The sequence below is a fragment of the Rhinolophus ferrumequinum genome, chromosome 24 (assembly GCF_004115265.2).
Source record: "Rhinolophus ferrumequinum isolate MPI-CBG mRhiFer1 chromosome 24, mRhiFer1_v1.p, whole genome shotgun sequence".
NCBI classification, from domain to species: Eukaryota; Metazoa; Chordata; class Mammalia; order Chiroptera; family Rhinolophidae; genus Rhinolophus; species Rhinolophus ferrumequinum.
The window spans coordinates 11,095,258-11,101,257 of record NC_046307.1 but is presented as its reverse complement, the minus strand read 5'-3'; the positions used below and the strand labels follow the sequence as shown (position 1 = coordinate 11,101,257).

Sequence of the window (6,000 nt, the reverse complement as noted above, 5' to 3'; positions counted from 1 at the left end):
GCGGTGCTCTGCCTGGACTTCTCTTCTCGGGGAGGGCCCTTTGACTATCTGTGATAAAGCTTTCAAACTTTGATCCAGCAGTTCCACTCCTACGAACTTATCCTCAACAGTCAGATGTGCACAAATGTGTATCTCTAAGGATATTCATCAGGTCTTTATAATAGAGTTGGAAACAGTCTGAAAAAAAAACAACCACAAGAAGAAACTGGTAAAATATACAGTGGTATGTATATTTAACAGGATACTTGGAACAGTGGTTCCAAAATGAGGTCTGCAGACCCTTGAAGGTCACTGAGACCCTTTCCTGGGATCCACAAGGTCCAAGTTTTTCATAATAATGCTAAGACATTATTTAGCTTTTTCATTGTCTTGATCTTTGCACCAATGGTGCAAAAACAATAATGGGCAAAACTGCTGGTGAATTGGCACAGATCAGCTCTGGCACCGAACTCTACTCATAATCATTTTATTCTTTATTGCCAAGCACTCAGAGAAAAAAAAATCCGAATAGTTTCACTTAAGAATGTCCTTGATGAAGCAGTAGAAAGTATTAATTTTTTTTGAAACTCCACCCCACTGCCTCATCTTCATTACCCAAATTTGTGCATGGCCCAAAGTATGACTTTACTACTCAACTGAATTAATGAATCCATAAATGGCTTGTATTGGTCTCCGCTTTGCAAACTTTTCAAGTCGGGTGTAAAGCATGCTAAAGGGAGGTTACCACCGGTGCTCTAGGGGGCAGCCTGAGGGCTAGGAGGGATCTTTGAGCAGCGGTACCTTGAACCTCACAACAACTCTGCAGGGTGTATATTGTTATCTAAATTTGGTCCACAGCTAGGTGCTCAGGTAGCTTCCCCTCTACACTTAGGGAGAGGGGAGAAGTGGTTAAGTCCCCTATTTAAGTACCCGGGATGGGGCACTAACGCCTTCGGGAGAGAAACCAATCCAGGAACTCAGAGATGATCTTTACAGCGGCCCTCCTCTTTCTGCTTGTCTGCAGTTTTAAAACCTGAGTGTGATAAGGAATCACTGTTTACATTAGTGACTCTCAACGGTTCTATCGTGAACGTTTCCTGAATCGAAGTAACTAACGGCTTCCGTGTGCAAAGCAAGTCCAGACTTCTGGGGGTCACGATGCAGAACCAGGGCAGTGGAAGTGCAATAGTTGATGATGGGGAAGAAAAGGTTTGCTGGAGGCTTGTATCTACAGACAGCGGGGGGCTCTGAGGTGCGCGGGAGGTCTGCATTGGTTAGGGAGGGAAAAGTGCTTGCTGGTAACAGCAGTTGTGTCTCCCTCCCTGGGTTAATAGGATGGCTTCTAGGGATGAGTCCCATGCTGAGGGCCAGGCACACAGTAGGCGTTCCAATAAGTGTCACTCGAAACACACAGGCTGAGACGCGCGCTGGATGCCGCTCTGCCGGGGCACCTCTGCTCAGGGCGCGCCCGGGGATCGGGTGGACCCTGCATCCGGCGTCCAGCATCAGGGCCCGAATGCCTGAGCGCAGAGGGCCGGACCCATGCAGCTGGGGGACAGACCGACCAGCGTCCAAGTTGCAGAGCGCCGAAGGCTCGGGAGCGATCAGCCGCGGGGTTGGGGTCAAGGCCGGGACGGCGCGGGAGGGGGGGACGGACGCGGAGGGACGGGATGGGATGTGACGAGCGGCGCGCTGTGCATTATGGGAATCCCGGGGCCGCGGCGACTGGTTCCAGTTCACTCGGCAGCGGAGCCGGGCGGAGGGGGCGAGCGCGGGGCGCGCGGGCGGGAAGCGAGGAGGCGGGCGGGCGGGCGGGCGGGCGGGCCAGCGAGGAGCGCGGAGAGAAAAGGCGCGAGCGGCCAAGAGGGCACAGGCCGGACACCTTGCTGCTGCCGCCGCCGCTGAGCCGCCTGTAAGTGCCGCGCGGACCCCCTCGCCACGCGCCCCGTCCCCGCCGTCCGGGTCCGGCCGCCGCGCTCTTCCGGCTGCGGGTGCCTGCGAGCGGCCGGGCCTGGCGCTCACCTCGGGCCGCCGGGCTCGGCGCGGCCCACGGCAGAGCCTCGCGCACACGGCGCCCTCCCAGGCCCTGCCTGTGCCGTGCGGGATTCCCTTTGGTTTTGTTCAAAAAGCAAACCCGGAAGCCAACTTCTCACAACCGCGTCCTCCTGCCCGGGCGCTTTTGTGGGAAGGAGACAGTTGGGGCCCCTCCCTGGGCGACCCTGCCCCGGGTGGACGGGCCGACGGCTGGGCCTGGGGCCGGAGGAGGCCCCGCGGCACTGGCTGGCCGGCCAGGGCCCGGGCGCCCGGGTGCGGTTGTGCGCGGAGTTGGACTTGGTGAAGCCACGCCAGCCCAGCCCGCGAGTTGCCCCGCACAATAAGTCGGGCCCGAGACCCAGGTGGCCGCGGTGTAGGCGCCTGGCTCTGTAGGTGCTGGGAGGGCAGGGTGCTGGGGTGCGGGATACTCGCGGGACTGGAGCCAGGCCGAGGAGGGGTAGGGGTTGTCCAGGGACTGGCTGGAGAGGGGCCACGGGGACCCCTGCCTCTCTAGCTGGGCTCCTGAGCGGCCTTTTGTTTGCTTTGTGGTTGGGAGTTGTGGTTTTTTTAAGGTGACTCCGGAAGACTGCAGGCTTCCCGGGTGGACAAGGCCAGAAGAGACTCGCTGAGGGTGGGGTGGCGTGGGGGTGGCGAGAGGAGTCCGCAGGATGCTGCTGGCCGGGTCACCAGACAACAGGTGTGTGGATGGTGTGCGCCCACCTCCACTCCTGCAGGGACCACAGATCACTCCAGGATCTTGTCAGTAGATTGCTTGGAAGGTTCTTTTAGACGACAAGATGCTAGGGGAAATATTCCCTAACATCTGAAAGTGAGAGGCTTCTGTAGAAATAGCTGAGACAGACCTTGAATTGGGCAGTTAACCATTACCATGAAGTTCTTGTAAGATTTCAATGATTCGATAAAAAGCGTCTAAGAGTAAGACAGTGAGAGGGGCACTCCTGCTAGCTTCTCTTTTTCCTCCACCTTTGTGGTTTGAGGTTTTACATTCAAGAGTGGGGAAGTGCTTTGTTCTAAGGCTCCCTGCTCCAGGGACTCTGGGAATTTTGACCAGCTTTAGGTTTGAGTGGGAGGCCCCAGTTGTAAATTAGATGGCACCTACCTACTGCAGGCCACCTTTAGGGTACTCGGCTGTCAGAGGAGTTATTGGCTCTGAAACGGGACACCTCACGCCTGCAACTGGAATTGATACCCCTTGAGCACAACTAACTACAGTTGGCCAGGAGCATCTCCATCTTGCACAAGAGGCTCTCCGATGAGGAGAAATATGTTTTTAAACCTATTTTCTTTCTTTTTCAAGCCCCCAAGACTTTCAATTCTAACCCCCCTGTAGTTTTAGGAGAGTGAGAAATCTCTCCACTCTGTTTTGTTTTAATCTGTTACCATTGTTAATAGTTGTAAAGTTATTAAGGCGGAGGGAAGAAGTTAAAGTAAGTGAACATTGTTTGAGGCAGGGCCTTTAGAATGAGGAAGGAATAGTTCACATTTTACTAAACTTTGAGAGTTGTCTGGACCATCATATGTGACTGTAATACACCACCAGAAGTCACTGGCTTGGTCTGTACCAAATGGGCCAGGGTCAGGGAGTGGTGCATCTCCGCCTGCCATTTCTTCTCGTCCTGGAGACGGCAGAACTCTGGGAGAGCCCTCATTCTTTCCCCAGAGAGGCTTGGAGTACATGTATTCTAGTATTTGCAGAACTAATGCTGCCCCAAGTCATTTAAAGGAGATTTATTTAAATAAAGAAAAGCACAAACTGAAAACCCCAAGCTGACAAAACCCAACAATAATCTGGATGTTGTGTTCATCAGAACAGCAGCCTGTAGTTCTCTTTTGAGTGTGCCTTTGAACTTCTGTGGGGTTTCTCAGAACCCCATTCTTGGCACATGGGCTGGGGAGGGACAGGAGTAAGGGGGGCTCATACCTGTCCTATGGGTCTTCCCCACGTTCTGTAGGTTTAGAAGTACATCGGGCCCCACCGCAGCTCTTGTGAGTGTGAGCCCGACTGGGTCAGCCCTTCATACCAAAGAGTTGTGTAGATGTTTTGCTTGGTTCAAGCTTGGAGATCAGTGTGCTGCAGTCTTTCAAGAAGTATTTCCTGAGAACTAATTCGGGGTCAGGGAGTGGGGACAGAACCATGATCAAGAAATGCCCAGTCCTTGAGAAGCTGACATGCAGAGAAGACAGGCTAGCAGCCGTTGCAAGGTCACTGCAGGAGGCCACAGTTGTTCCCATCGTGTCCCCCAGGATGGTAGCCTAGCCAGGAGCAAGCCCTTACCAGGCACAAAAAGGCCAAGCAGGAGTTGTCCGGGCAGAGAAGGGCAGGTGGGGACAAGTGTGAGGGAATCTTGTGTGCAGATTCTTAGAACAATGAGAGTAGAGGTCATACGGGGAACTGCCAGGCTCAGGACGGCTGGATCCTAGGGGGAAGTCAGGTGAAGCTAGAGAACCTCACTGACCAAATCACACAGGGTCATGATCAGAAACACAATGAGGAATTTAGATTTCATCCTGAGAGCAATAAGAAGCTATTGAAGGCTCTGGGCAAGAGAGAGAAATGGTCAGATACTCTTTATTCGTATTGGGAACTCTTCCTTTATTCAACAAATATTGAATGGCTTCTAGATGCCACGCCTGACTAGGGTCTTGCCCTACTGAAGCTCACATTTTAACTTGACCTCTGATGGTTTTCCATTGGAGTGGTTGTCTTAGAATTTGGCAGAACCTTTAAAAGGAAGAGGGGGTGTGAGAAAAGTTTCCTTGTGAAGCAGGCAGACAGTGTCTTCCTATCTAAATACAGTGCCAGTTCCTTTGATGAAGCTGGGGAAGCACACCACGGAGAGGGTTTGCAGAGGGGAAATCTTAACCCCAGACTAACTTCTTGCAAACTGTTTCCTGCTTGTGGTGAATAACACTCGTGTTTGAGTTTTGTTTCTTTTCCTGCCACTGAAAATCTAACACATGAGGGAGGTATGTCTGTTAGAACAAAATGTGCAGTTTAGGATTTATTTCCTATCTCAATTTACCCTTCTCTCCCTGTTTGCAATCCCTTGGTTCCCCGAAGGTGGACTCTAAGTTCTGTAATAATCCTGGCTCACTGTATGATGCGGTGTTTTATGAATGGAGAGAGATGTTTTTCCTGATTGGCTAGATAAGCAGAGCATGTTTCTGTTCTGAGCCAATGAGAGTGTAGCTTGTGAACCCCAGCTCTGTGAATGATAGTTGTGTAGTATAGCCACATGCCTCTGGGGATGTGACAGCATTGACACCGTTAATCATTCGATATGACGGGAGTAAACGGAAGAGAATGCCGTAAATAGGATTAGTGTCCTACGCTTCAGAATTGTCTCAGTTTTCACCTTCATGATTGGAGTTGATGGGAAAGTGACAAATGCATGTGGACACGTGGGCATTTATCCAGCTGCAGGGAAAGAACGGGGCAGTCTTCCCTCAGCACTGATAGCTCAGATTCCTTCATCCTCAGGTGCTGGAGGTAGGGCTGACTAGCAGCTCCACAGCAGTTCCGATCAATATTTTCTTCAGGATCAATATGCATGCATTCATTGCTTAGATAATAGAAGACTTCATGATTGACTATTCCAGTGGTTTTGTGAGTGCCCTGATTAAGAGTTTGTTTATGTTGCAGCTTTAACAGAGGTCAGTCTCTTATAGATGTGAGGAAGGAAAGTATTTTCCTCAGGTCTGTGTTACTGAGCCAGTCTAGTGGTAAGAAGAGAGGCACTTGGAGCCATAGCATTGTCAGGGAGTTGGAAGGTCTCTGCGTGGTGCCCACGTCAGCTGTCAGGGCAATTGCAGTGGTCCTTTCCTGGGAATCCCCAAGGTAGCTCCATAAGCAACCTGGATTTTGAGGGTCTGGCCTCCCACAGGGATTGGCCGGATATGTGTACATGAATGTCCCAGAGAAGGTCCCTGATAGGTGTCCCACTTGCCACATCTCCGAGTCCTCTG

At 51.9% G+C, this 6,000-nt stretch overlaps 1 protein-coding gene across 9 annotated transcripts in view; it reads left to right on the top strand.

Annotated features, from left to right (window-relative positions):
* Positions 1 to 1,079: 1,079 nt before the first annotated feature.
* The window catches only part of LOC117016396 (core histone macro-H2A.1), a 78,922-nt gene continuing 74,001 nt past the window's right edge, over positions 1,080 to 6,000 (top strand). For 8 of the 9 annotated variants that reach the window (XM_033095584.1, XM_033095582.1, XM_033095580.1 and 5 more), the window contains exon 1: positions 1,789 to 1,891. The gene's annotated coding sequence lies outside the window, so the exon portion shown is untranslated. Of the gene's footprint in view, positions 1,189 to 1,788; positions 1,892 to 6,000 lie in introns of those variants that run through there. The other variant, XM_033095579.1, reaches the window with a different exon arrangement.